This window comes from Rhodnius prolixus, unplaced genomic scaffold (genome assembly GCF_049639745.1).
Source record: "Rhodnius prolixus isolate KJV_2025 unplaced genomic scaffold, Rpr scaffold_7, whole genome shotgun sequence".
NCBI lineage: Eukaryota > Metazoa > Arthropoda > Insecta > Hemiptera > Reduviidae > Rhodnius > Rhodnius prolixus.
Window position 1 is genome coordinate 21,748,136 of NW_027411582.1, and position 14,749 is coordinate 21,762,884.

At 32.7% G+C, this 14,749-nt stretch overlaps 1 long non-coding RNA gene across 1 annotated transcript; it reads right to left on the minus strand.

The window, feature by feature from the left end:
* Nucleotides 1–1,320: 1,320 nt before the first annotated feature.
* Nucleotides 1,321–12,787, minus strand: LOC141447173 (uncharacterized). Its single transcript, XR_012454195.1, has 2 exons — nt 3,169–12,787; nt 1,321–3,091 (listed from the first exon to the last, which is right to left on the minus strand). It is a non-coding gene; the product is annotated as an uncharacterized lncRNA (long non-coding RNA).
* Nucleotides 12,788–14,749: the final 1,962 nt, after the last annotated feature.

Below are 14,749 nucleotides of genomic sequence, written 5' to 3' on the forward strand. Positions count from 1 at the left end.
AGAGAACTAATTTGGAGTAGATATTGGTAACATTTCTAATAACCACCTAACCTGAATTGGTGCGTCTAATAATTTAAGATAGAAAACTAATTCTAATATTCCTCTAAATTCGTGTTTCAACATCTATGTTCTATATTTTGAATATTATTTTATCATAGTTTTAATATCCAGTATTAATAATAGAATGATGTTTGAATATAATATTTAATAAAGTTAGAAAGGCAAGAAGATTGTATTGATTTTACTTACATTGTTTGGTTCACTTTTTGTTTAATTTTGATACGAAGATTTTATATTAAAAGAGAGAATAAATTTATTTAATAATACATTCCATACATTTTATCATCCTTGTAGTACACGATCCTTTATTTTATTTATAGACCGCTGGAACTTTATTCTTTGGGACCCAATAGTTTAATTTTATTGGCTTTGCTTTCACTAAAGCTACGTTTTTATTGACAATAGTTAAAAAGTTTTACCGGTCGTTAAAATGGCCAACAGCTAGTTTGTGTTATTTCTGTTGAACGCTGCTGTTATCAAAAATAACAGTAAACTAGTTGTAATAACAGCAATTATACAAAAAATCTAGAATAAAATGAAGCGAAAGTTTACTGAACTGGACCGAATAACTATCTCAAGAATACCTCTTTCCAAATACTTATCATAGTTCGTATTCCTTTGATAGTTCTCGCTTCCGTATGTGACGACAGGTTTTTTTTTGTCTTATACGCAAAACGTTTTCCCAGAAACAAAAGTTAACTGTTTATTTTTTGAATTTGTCAGAAATATGTTGCCAATCGATAAAGACGTTTTTCTAGTTCCTTATTTAAATTATACTTGTAAAAGTGAAGTGTCCCTTTTTCATCTTTGCACGCCCTTTGTTATGAATTGTTTACATCTTAGAAGGAAGGTAAAAGTGAGGTTAATAAAGCAGTACACGTCTTACACACATTTAAAGTTGAAAGTTTTACTTGTTTTATAGTACCATTATATTATAGAAATTGACTATAAAAATTGATTTCTGTTTAAGGATAAATCGGTTTATAGTTACTTTGCCAAATTAATCCTATTAACCACATTATATATTGTTTATGGTTCCAATAATAGATCGGATTTATCGAAGTCTGTTCCCGGTAATAAATAAGCGGTTTTGATTATCGATTATTTTTCCACGTCATTTAAATCTGCAATTGGTTGAATCTTCAGTATTTCAAATTGAATTTTGCTTTATACTTTATAAGTTCCAATATTTTACATAATATATTAACACTCTGGTAAAAAAGTAAAAATATGTGCATTTCTTCTTTCTTTTATTTAAAAAAAAAAAATCTCTGCGTAAATCCACCGATGCTTACAAGAAGAAATCTTCAAATAAAGGTTCCGTACAGTGGAGTAGTCTTGCGTCTTACACTATGGCAATAAGGGTACGCTCTGGTAAGCATTTTGAAAGACCTAGCTTTCTCCGATATTAAATGGAAGCCTACGAAAGAGATATTAGAAAATAAGTGGCATTTCCATTTCGTACCGTCATATTTTTTCCTTTTTTTAATATTTTTTTAATGTTTTTCTCCCAACTTCTTTGTAGAGAAATAGGAGCTCTTATAATGAATTAAAAATGTTTGAGAAGGGAAACATTCTATCGTAAATATTCAGATTGTAACAAAAATAATTTTTAAATATTCATCGAGACGGTTGCTCTAATGGGATTGGATCTAGGCCAAGGAAGGTACCGGTACTAACCGGTAGAAAACCCCAGCATTCCTATACAATCTCCACAGGCCAGTCTCGATGAAGTTACCTTTTACATATCCTCAGAAACAGGTGTATGAACTTTAATTCCAAAAATCAATCCAATTCTGTTTTCGATAATCTTGGGGAAATCTCATGTCATAAACATTATGTACTAATTTCTTCGACTGGACGCAAGAATTAAGTTGGCACTACTTCATATCGTTTCTTGTCGTCTCAAATCTTTGATTCTCATAGCCAATTATTAGTAATATGTGCTCTGAGCTTACAAAAGAAAGAAAACAGCCAACTCATCTGTTAATCTGCTCTAATATTCCAGGAAGTCTGATTATTCGAGGAAATTCTTACTTCACTAACCTGTTGTTCTCTTCACTAACCTTCTCTGATATTCCAGGAAGTCTGATTATTTGAGGAAATTCTTACTTCACTAACCTGTTGTTCTCTAGCTAATACCTTCTCTGATATTCCAGGAAGTCTGATTATTCGAGGAAATTCTTACTTCACTAACCTGTTGTTCTCTTCACTAACCTTCTCTGATATTCCAGGAAGTCTGATTATTTGAGGAAATTCTTACTTCACTAACCTGTTGTTCTCTAGCTAATACCTTCTCTGATATTCCAGGAAGTCTGATTATTCGAGGAAATTCTTACTTCACTAACCTGTTGTTCTCTTCACTAACCTTCTCTGATATTCCAGGAAGTCTGATTATTTGAGGAAATTCTTACTTCACTAACCTGTTGTTCTCTAGCTAATACCTTCTCTGATATTCCAGGAAGTCTGATTATTCGAAGAAATTCTTACTTCACTAACCTGTTGTTCTCTAGTTAATACCTTCTCTGATATTCCAGGAAGTCTGATTATTCGAGGAAATTCTTACTTCACTAACCTGTTGTTCTCTAGCTAATACCTTCTCTGATATTCCAGGAAGTCTGATTATTCGAGGAAATTCTTACTTCACTAACCTGTTGTTCTCTAGCTAATACCTTCTCTGATATTCCAGGAAGTCTGATTATTCGAAGAAATTCTTACTTCACTAACCTGTTGTTCTCTAGCTAATACCTTCTCTGATATTCCAGGAAGTCTGATTATTCGAGGAAATTCTTACTTCACTAACCTGTTGTTCTCTAGCTAATACCTTCTCTGATATTCCAGGAAGTTTGATTATTCGAGGAAATTCTTACTTCACTAACCTGTTGTTCTCTAGCTAATACCTTCTCTGATATTCCAGGAAGTCTGATTATTCGAGGAAATTCTTACTTCACTAACCTGTTGTTCTCTAGCTAATACCTTCTCTGATATTCCAGGAAGTCTGATTATTCGAGGAAATTCTTACTTCACTAACCTGTTTGTTCTCTAGTTAATACCTTCTCTGATATTCCAGGAAGTCTGATTATTCGGGGAAATTCTTACTTCACTAACCTGTTGTTCTCTAGCTAATACCTTCTCTGATATTCCAGGAAGTCTGATTATTCGAGGAAATTCTTACTTCACTAACCTGTTTGTTCTCTAGTTAATACCTTCTCTGATATTCCAGGAAGTCTGATTATTCGAGGAAATTCTTACTTCACTAACCTGTTGTTCTCTAGCTAATACCTTCTCTGATATTCCAGGAAGTCTGATTATTCGAGGAAATTCTTACTTCACTAACCTGTTGTTCTCTAGCTAATACCTTCTCTTGATATTCCAGGAAGTCTGATTATTCAAGAAGATTCTTACTTCATTAAACTGTTGTTCTCTAGTTAATACCTGCGATGGAATTTTCTTTGACATCTTGCAGACCTATGACGAAGAATGGCTGAAAAAACTATTTTACGCAGTACCTATTATCTCATTCTGAAATGTAACTTAACTGACAAGATATTTTCAAATCATCCCAAATTTCTATTTACCTTACGCAAGCAGAAGTAACGCGGGTAAAACTGTTTTGGCCCCCGTATGCGCAGACGACCAACAATCCTTAACTTTAACCTTCGCAGACGTCATTCTTTACGTTTTTTTTCCAATCCCATCTTCACTGTCTGATTTATAAAAGCCTATTTTTTCAGGCGCGGCTTAACGTAGCTCATACTTTACTATCAACAATTTATTCTAACAAATAAAAAGTAGTCATACGCGGGATTCGAACCAGCGATCTCCCACTCACAAAGCCACACTCTTGACCACTAGACCAACCATTCATAACAATTCTGTGCAATTCTCGAAGAGAGCTGAAGCGCCGTTGGATTTGCGACCGACTAGAAAAATTATGGCGATCATCATTCACAATACTTATTGTGCAATTTAGCGCAGATTAACAAAATATTGAATAAAAATTAATAAATAAATTCAATAAATTAAAATTAAATTACATGTTAATCATATTATTATAATTAGAAATAAAAGTAGGGACAAATAATATATCACGTGTTTTGCTCATATTTATTTTTTTAAACATGTAAAAAAAAAAAAATGTTCATTTAATTTTGATTACACTATCCATGAAATTTTTAGTAAATTGTATTTATTTTCATTTGAAAACAAGAATGTTTTAAAAACACAATTTCAATCCAAATTTTCAGTGATCAATTTCTAAATGAAAGTCAAGCAAATAATTGTAAGTACATTAATTGAGCTTGTAAGATAAAACAGTGGAAATGATAAATAATGCCCATTGAACATCCATCTTTACACCAGCTATTAGATTTTGAAATTAGAAAACGTGATACAGTACTTAGACGTCTCGTAGCGTCAGCATTACTTAATCAACGATCTAGCCTAAAATCGCAATTATATCAAATGAGAAGAAGATGTCCAGAAAAATGGCGATTACATGATAAAAAATTGCAAAAACTTGCCGAAGAATATCTTGAAGAGATTCGCTATTATGATAAAGGTACATCCATCTATGATGATTCTAGTGATGATTGTAGTTGTGTTTCCAGTTGATTGTGATTGAAGATAAGGAAGATAATCTACGCGTAGATTTTTAATTGTACATTAAAAATACTGGTGAACAGTATTTTTTTAAAATTTCATCATTTTTGTAATGAGTTGTTGTACCATTCATAAATAAATGTATCTAAACTTGTTCCATTTTTGGCTAGAAGCCACGGATTTTAACGCCACGGATTAGAATTAACCTAAAAATGAAGTATACGTCTAGAGACTAGCATTTGCCCTTGCATCAGACAATACAATTATTAACCCTTTAGTAAAACCCAAAATTTTGAAAAACACAAAACCTATTTTAATTAGGCGCCCCCTCCTTTATCTCTGAAATAATTCTCAAAGATCTAACTCATATTTTGAATGTAACTAAAATTCAGTACAGTCTTCTTGTCTTTCTAACTTTATTTTCAAACATTCTATAATTATTAATGTTGGATACTAAAAACGAGATAAATATTATAGTATTCAAAATATATAAATATCGATATTAAAATACGAATTTAGAGGAAACATAACAATTAGGTGCCCATCTTAACTAATCTAACAATTTAGGTTATATGGTTATAAGCATGCCTTTACTTTTATTTCACAATCATGTGAAATAAATTATTAAGAGATAATAAATCAAACAACGCACAGAAAAAGTTTACCAAATCATTACAAGAAAATGGCTGTCATATATTTAACAAGAAACTTATTTTGTAAACAAGGTTGTCTTCACCGTTTTTTTTTTTTGACTTGTTAAAAACAACATATTTTGGTTATACTCTAATAACTTTTTACTGTAAGTGCTCTCTCAGTTCTTAAACTTTTTCTGAGTAACTTACAACTTAACAGCAACAACTTAACTAAAACATAAATGATAACTTGAGAAGCTTAAGTATTTAAGAAACTTAAAACATTTATCATGAAAGTAATACATATTAAAAGCTGATCATAATTTGAGCAGTCAATAAGATATTTAAGCTTATAAAATGAAATTGGGTGTAAAATCCGATGTAAAAAATGCTTTTTTTTTCCCTTTATTTATTTTATTTTTTTTATGAGAACAGCTCGTTTAGATGATATTGCATAGTAAACGATATTGTCTAGAAAACAAGCAGGCCATAAGCCTTACTTTCTCATACGTCTATCATGAACATGATGCTTGTTTACAATGTCATGTTTAACAATGCTAGTTCTGAAAAGAAGAGGTTTGGACTTTAACGTCATAAAACTTTCAGAACACCTACCAATATGGGTAAAAGTGTATGAACGTAATAAAAGAAGGTTCTAAACTTATATCTTACGACAGGTTCGCGTAATATCTAATATATGTATAGTATAAATAATGTAGGTTTTTTCCTGTCTAAATGTCGTAACTGTTTTTATTTACTCGAAACAAAAAAATTAATACAAAATTTACATCCCTCGACTTACGCGGTGGAAAATTTCTTTGGTGAATTCGTACAAACCAAGATCATGTAAAAGCAAAACTTTCATTTCATAAAAAAGTATAAGATTAGTCCAACAAATTTTGAAAAAAATTATAAATCAAAAGAATTTATAGAAATGTTGAGATGTGTTTATTAAAAACCATAGAAACTGAAATAGTAAAATTAAAATTGAAAATTGGTCATCATACTTTTATAACAAGTGTGTTAACAAGTCAAATTATCAGGCTCCTCGGTAGCCGAGCGGTTAGAGGCGCGGCCCGCTAAGCTGTACATTGAACTGTGTGTGTGTGTGGTACTGGGTTCGATTCCCGTGCAGAACGCTTAGATTTTATTTAATGTAATAATTACAAGGAGTTAAAAAAAAAGTATTCGTTAGCAATCCGTATCTATTTAACTGGTACCAATGATTTCTCTTTAGGTATAAGATAGTTCAATGTCTTTTACTGCTTTTACGTAATCAAGGTTTGTAATAAAACGTAACAAATGATTTATTATGAATATGGATTATACATTTTACTCATAAATTCCCTTAAACGTGCCTCTCTCTCATATCCTAGTGAATTTTCGTACTGATTTATTAACACTACACCTTACCAGCTCCCAAACGACCATAATCTAAATTCATATCAGGTAGTCTTATAGTACTATAAGGGAGTAAATTATGGCTAGCTGACAATGCACTAAGGCAAAGTATCTTTTCTTAACAGTCTCCGGGTTTACCGGATCGAATCCAGGTAAGAAAAAAAAAAGTTACAGAATTTGAGAACAGGGAATTCTTAGCCTTAGCTACTTATCTTATTGGCTGCTAACTTTTCGTTGAACTTTGTTTTCGATTCCAAAGTTAAGGCTAGATTTACGAATTTCAATGTAAACTAGGAAAGACAAAAACCTAGGTTATATATTACCAGAGCTTCATCAATGCTTCATCTACATAGTCGTCATTGAGGCGCCACGTTAACCGAGCGGTTAGAGGCGAGACCTGTAAAGCTTATATGTATTGTGGTACTGGGTTCGATTCCCCGGTCTTAGGCCTTGGATTTTATTTGATGGTTAATAAAAGAAATTCACAGTAAAGTATGTTTGCTAGTCGCCTTCTGTACACTACACCTAATTGGTAGTTGGACGTTAAGCACCGCCTGAAAAAATAGGCGATTACTTTACTTTCCTTGACTTTTACTTAGTCGTCATTGACGGGGAAACGATCAAAAGCGGCAGAAGACAAAACACACTTCGTACGCTTATAGAGGTAAAAAAAAATTAAAATTTGAAAATTAGAATTTAAAAAAAGTAGTCGAAGCGCCCGTCCCGAAATGGCAGTAAGAGAAAAATCGTTTACATGTTCAAATTATTGTTTTAAAGATAAATTTTGTAAAAATTGTAGGATTTCCTCAAACATGAGTTAAAAGTAATAAAAAATTATACTGCAGTACCTAAACGGAATACATATACTTATATGTGTGTGCCCAGTATATGTGGGTATTTGTGTGAATGTATGTACAAAAAGTCGTAAAGCGAGGCAGTATTGTATCCAGCGGTTTGTTGGTGGTATGTTCTGTATTGGAGGTGGACCACCCCCAATCTACCTTATAATGTAGAAAAAGAAAAAAAAAAATGGAGGCGAGCGCACATTTCTCTTCCACTAGATAGAGAAAATTCTATCCTAAAGAAAAACCGGGGCTAGGGTAATATTTTTTCAATTTCCCAAAAGGTTATATAGGTTTTTTGTCAAACACACTGCGCGCCAAATAGCCCCCACGAGTGTGATAGCTCTTTTACTTGCAAGGGGTGTTTACTGGAGATATGGGACACCAAATCCTGGGAAAAGAGCGAAATGCCATTACTTCCCATGTCTTGGTAATGTTTATTTCTTTTACCTTCTTTATTATTATTACTGTATATTTTCATTACATTATTACTTTTTGGTTTTTGTTTATTGTTTTGGTTGGCTTATCTGGTAAGTGGAAATATTACAATCGTGTCCGAATTTCCTAAAAACTAGATTTTCAAGAAAATCCATAAAGTAGCCCCTATTTTTTCAAGCAAGCTTTACGTCCAAATACCTAATTAGGAAGCGACTAGCAAACATATTTGTACAATGAACTGTTTTTTAAATTAACCAATAAATAAAAATCCAAGGCGTCTAGTCCGGGGATCGAACCCACTACCAAAATACATCATAGCTACGCGGGCAACGCCTTTCACCACTCGGCTACCGTGAACAGAGGTGCATACCATTCCTTTTTCTTGATGAAAAGTTTAAAGAGGCACTTCTCTTACCAGCGGCACTCTCTTTTAGGTTGTTCAATCCCCAAATCATTAAAAAAAACCTACTAAACTAAACATACGCATGGTAAATCTGAATTTTGAATCGTATTGCTCCTGCAAAGATTGTTTGATTTCGCTTCTTTTAATTTTTAATGGGATTCCATCAAATTACTATTCTAATATATTAAAAAAAAAAGACAGATTCTAGAGCAGTATGCTTGGATTGATTATGTTTTAAGCGTTCTAATACTAGATAAAAAACGTATTTTTTTAATAGTAAACTGACATGAATGGTATCTTAAATTTGTTATCTGAATACTTTGTTTGCTTTATTGCTATCTTATTTTATATATCTGTTTAGAAGAGGTTTATTTCCATTTGATCACGACTTGTCTTGAACTAGACATAAGTTTTGGTTACAAATAAGCACCATAAAGCTTTAAGCTTATAATAATTTAAGAAGATAACTTTTTTGCCAACTCATAAAAGTTATTATATATCAGCCAGCTGTTATAGAATTATTTCAGGCGCCACGGTAGCCGAGCGGTTAGAGGCGAGACCTGCGAAGCTAATATGTATTGTGGTACTGGGTTCGATTCCCGGTCTTAGGGCCTTGGATTTTATTTAATGGTTAATAAAAGAAGTTTACAGTAAAGTATGTTTGCTAATCGCCTCCGCCCACGACACCTAATTGGTATTTGGACGTTAAGCCCCGCCTGAAAAAAATAGGCGATTACTTTACTTTTACTTACTTTACTTTTATAGAATTATTTCTAAAATTTGAAGCAAAATGGAGTTTTAGCAGATACTGCTAAAGACAAATTAAACTACGACGAATTCGATCGTAATAAAAAAAAGTTAAACATTCTCTGGTGGATTTTCTTTTATAATTTTTATTGGTCATGTTCTGGAATGAAAAGGAAAAATTTGCTGAAGATCCGATTACGTAGCACGAACGGTAAGATGGCTGAACAATGGACCAAAGTTAAAGAATTTATACTGAGAAAGGAATTATACTTGTACATTATTTCGAAGGAGAAAAAGATAGAAAAAAAAAGGGTTTAAAATGTTTGTATGGGATTACCAGAGAAGTTTTGGATAAAGTTAAAAGCTTTTAGCAAAGTCCATGAGAAAACATCATATGTTTAAAAACTTAAAATGAAAATATTAAACCTAGTAAAAGAAGAAATGAAAAAAAAAATGTATTTTATGATTAGTTTTAATTAAATAAATCATTTTTGGTGTGACAGTTAGCAGTTAGTTTTTTTTAGGGTCCTCTTTTTTGGATATTCTGAGATCAACTTTTAGGAGTATGGTAACGGAGATTGAAGGACTTAGCTGGGGTTTAGGTTTTGGTCAATCTCATAACCCCTCTTGTTTGTTAATGAGGTAAGGCAAAGAGTATCATCTTCAGGACATTTTGGACAGATTTTTTGGGGGGGCAACGCTGGGGAGCAAAGTATCTAACAAAGTAGTGCTTCCCCTCTCGACCTTCGCACTTCTCAAGCCCAATCCAAGGCCACTTCTGACGCAAAAGATGGATAGCTTTATAACTAAAGTGACAATACCTTTCCTCAAAGTAAACGATCCCTTTCCTAGTTAAGGAGGATATAAACTATTTAACGGAAGAAGTATCCAAGGCTTTAGAGGTCAATCCAACCTGCCAGCTTCCTTATCTTCCTCGAGATTCTCTAGGAAGCCTGTAGTGATCATCCCAATCAACCTTCTTCAAGATCCCTTATATTTCCCTATAGGCTTCGGTCACTTAAATCCCAGAACAATCTAGCCCTTTCTTCTCCGGCTCAGGTAAAGTCTGGCCTTTTATTTACACAGTGGTGGACCGTTATAGACTTCGGTCGCTTAACTCCCAGAACAATCTAGGCCTTTCTTCTCTGGCTGAGGTCAACTTCGTTATAGTATGTTATCACTAAGAAGTAGGATATCCCTTATCGTCGGCTAAACTTTGCCTGAGACTTCCCTAGAGAAGCTGGCTAAGTTTTTCTTTTATCACTTGTGGGTTGGTGCAGGTCCTTATCTGCACTTTTATGGGGCAAAGCCTCTCAAAAAAAAAAAAAAAGAAAGAAAAGAAATGGACAAACAGTAACATTCGGCCATCAGGATGGTCAAATATTAGGGAGTAGATTGGATTGGAAGAAAGACGGTTCACTTTTACGCTCCATATGTTCTCTGAGTAGCCATAATCTACACAGTTAAAGAAGTGATTTCTAACCCAATAAATTTAAGAACAGCGCAAAACTGGGGGGTGTGGAAATCAAAAAAAGAGAAAAAGCAGAAATTGTCAACCAAGTGTTAACATATCATATGTTTACGCCTGAACCAATAAAGGATACTGGCAGTAAAGTAAAGTGTGTACGATTGAGAACTTGGGCATAAAACCCTGGTATCGATCTCCAAGGAAGCATCACGTCCATCGACCCTCTCTCTTCGCGTACTATTTCCTCCACTTGCCATGTACCACCTTCTGCAGAGTAAGCTTCAGTACACCTCTATCCTCATCCCAAAACTGTCTGCGGATATATATAGGACTCACACACAGTGTTTACTTGTATCAGAACCATTCCAATATCATTTCTAGATGATTCAAGTCTCGTAATAAATTGATATTTTCCACGCCATGTCACAGTCACGGGTCAGCAAGTTGATGATAATTCTGCTGGATTTGCCATTCCCTTTTTTTACTAACTTGATCTATTATTTTAAACATCACTCTTATCTAAATATATTTTGAATTCAGCATTGGCGCTGCCTTCATTTCTCGCTCCTCCAGCTTGCTATTTTGTGTAGAAGTATTGAGATACTGGCAGGTTTCATTTTTTTACAATTTTTATTTTATTTTAAATACAAAAAAACGGATCAATAATCCAATTTTAGAATTTACAAAAACAACAAATAATAATAATAGTTAACAGTACAAATAGTTTAAAGAAATTGTTGACATCTGGCTTTATTTACAAATTTTTGTATATCTAAGCCAAAATTATTGGCTATCCGCATCATACGAAAGATAGGAGAGTAAAAAAACGTAATTATGTTTGCAGTACAGTACATTGAACAGAGAAGAATGTCGTGTAGTATGGGATGAGATATTAAAAGAAATTAGAGAAAGAAGGTAAGGACAGTCTATTTGAGAATGGAGAAGTTTGCAGAGGAAAGAGAGATCATAATAAATTCTTCTGGTGGCAAATGGAGGAATATTGAAAGTGAGCTGTAGATCGGAATAGATAAGACCGCAAGATCTTTTACTGAACAGCCTCAATAGTACCTTGCAAAATGGACTCCAAATTATTTGAAACCATATTCGAGATGGAGGTCTTACAAAGGATTTATATAATATGATATAGGAACGGCTGTTGCCAGAGAAATTCCTCGTGTTCCTAAAGACAAATCCAAGATTTGCTTCTGATCCTATTCATGTGCTCTCATAAAATCCAATTTACAGTTGAACGTTATGCCCAAATCCATTACTGACGGTACTCTAACCAGCACAATTGACTAATATAGGAAACAAAATTGATACTTGATTATGTACGAAAGAAACTGTCTTTTACCTTTTTATATTTGTTTTGTTAAAATTTTATACAAACATAATATACAGCAAATCAGTAATACTAAATAACTACTACAATCTTTCAGCAATGCTTATTTAATGCTTGTTATTTAAAATGTTATTGATCAGTGCAAATATTTTGCAAAAACAGTGAAATATTTGTCTTCTACTTTATTTTTTAACTTAAGCACAACTGGGGATCATTGGCTCCCACAGCTTTGTTAAGTGCGCCTTCATATTGTAGTGTACTCTCGTTACAGAACAGAATCTCAATCCCTTGAAAGTGTGCTTGCTGTAAGAAGCTTCTACAAAGAGGAAATCTAAGGGCCGACAAGAGAATTTGATATCCGCATGGGAATCAACTAACCACAAAGTTAATCCCTTCCTTTTGTCTGCCACTCTAATTTAAACTCAACCTCTAAATGGCTATTACGGGGGTAGATCTGAGCCAATTTAAATGGATTTACTATAATAGCGAAAGGTTTCTCTGTCTGATGCTGTAATATCGGTAGAAGACAACTCTTCAGAATCAAGAAGTTATAATTTAGTGATCTGAATAGGAGTTAGGTTGGATTCAAACACCATCTCCAACTTGTACCGTTTACTCCGAGTTACTAATTTATTTTAAGTAAACCTTTCAAGTTTAAAAATGTCAAAATTACAAATTTATGTTAGTCAAAAGATTGGAAATTCTGAAGATTGGACCAAATAATGGAACCGTCCTCTAGACTCCAATTACGAACAAACAGTACTTCCATTGTTTCGTCCTAAAAGAATATTGATTTATGAGGGCTAAGTATTCGAAAGAGCGAAAGTCAAAAGTTTGAAACTCACAAATCTCTGATACTTCTCGGAATCTTCTTAGAAGTTTTTCGAAAAAATAAAATAATAATAATAATAATAATAATAAAGAAATTCGAGAACTTAATACATTAAAATGACTATTTCCGATTCTTGCGACTCGTTAGAATCATGAACAAACTATTTACCTTCTAAACATGCTTCTTTTAATGAAGAAATTCCTCTTTCTACCAATTATTTGAACATAATTACATTCTTTAGAATGTTATTCTGAAATAAAACTTTATTATTAATCTTTTTGTCACCTTTTTATTTTGTACAAATAAAGCTTTAAGTTAGAACTAAAATATCTGTAGAAAACAAGCTCTAGAACAAAACTACAAATAGACTTACATTTATAAGATTATTGCCAATCCTTTCTCAGGTACTACTGTCATCCTATCAGCCTTCTATTCTAATCTTCTTCAGTGTGTAAATAAGTAAAGAACCGACAGAATTTTATAGAGTTACTCAAATATGATTACATCTAATAACTATTTCATTTATGACAGAAAATAGCTTCTTTTTCCATTAATTCTATGAGATTTTATAGAAGTTAATATTAATAAAACATCTTTACGTGGCCGGAATCTTGTTTTTCCCCTTAGAAAAACACCACAATTTAAACTTTAATTACTGAATATCATTAGACACGCACGCATATTAAGGTACACTCATAATATCGATTAAATAAAATCCAAGGCCTAACCCTGGGATCGAACCCAGTACTACAATAGATATTAAGGTTGCTAGGTCACGCCTTTAACCTCTCGGCTACCGTGGCCGCTCACCATGAAGGTGAATATTGTCTTTATTATTTCATTTGTCTTTGAATTTGTGTAATTTAATTGCTTGACAATAAAAGATTTCATGATTATTAATTAATTAATCATTACTTTAAATGAAATAACCTTTTTATGTGTGAATTGTTTTTTATTTTGAGTATTTTTTAAATTAAATAAGTTTTTTGACACTAATAATACAATTTTTTTTTCTCTAAATTCCACGGAGAATAATCTACTTTAAATCTATAGAGTTGTTAAAAAAATCTGTGATTTTTTTTTTTTAAACCCTAGAGATTAATTTGCACTTCATCTTCCAAATTAACAAGTATGTTTAATGTTTGTATAATATTTGCAAAACTTTGTTAAATAATAAACAAATAAGCCAATTATTCATTGAATCATTAAATAAAATACAAAACTGAAGCCACGACTAATAAATTAAAAAGAAAAAGAAAGAAATTTGTTGCTAACACATGGATTTTTGGGGGGAGGGGGGAACAAAATCCGTGAGGTACTGATTTCTGGATACATTTTAATCCAGAAGAAAGAAAGAAGAATAATGCCAATTTCAGTCTGATTTATTTTATATTTTTAGACAAATTACTTTTTGTACATTGTTATTGTACGTTTAGTGTGTCTTCTATCCTTTCTGCTACAATTCAGTTAATAATTGCTTCTATCTGCTCGTACAGTTTGCAAATAACATAGGCCTTGAAGATGTCCTAGTCGCTAGGACGAAAGCTTGGCAAATAATGATAGAAATTGGGCTATAAACTTTTTTCCTTCTATATTAATGAATCAGTCACCAAAAACAATGAACAATACAATTTAAATTGTACCTCAAAATGCTAAAAAAAGGTTTTTCCAAGACTTAAAATTATTCAAAACTTTTGATTATTACTAGGGTCGTTTGAAAAGTCCGTGCAAAGTCAGAGAGATAGCACCACTGGCGCGTATCGAGGTTATGTTTAGTTAGTAGCATCTCTTGGAAGAACACACACCAAGTTTCAGCCAGATCGGTCTATTTCTTTGTGTTTGGCATTCGTTTGAATCGAGGAAGTCGAGTGATTTTCAAAAAATGGACGAAAAAGAATTTCGTGTGTTGATTAAACACTACTTTATGAAAGGCAAAACGCCTCAGGAGACTAAAGAGAAGCTTGATAAACATTATGGTGACT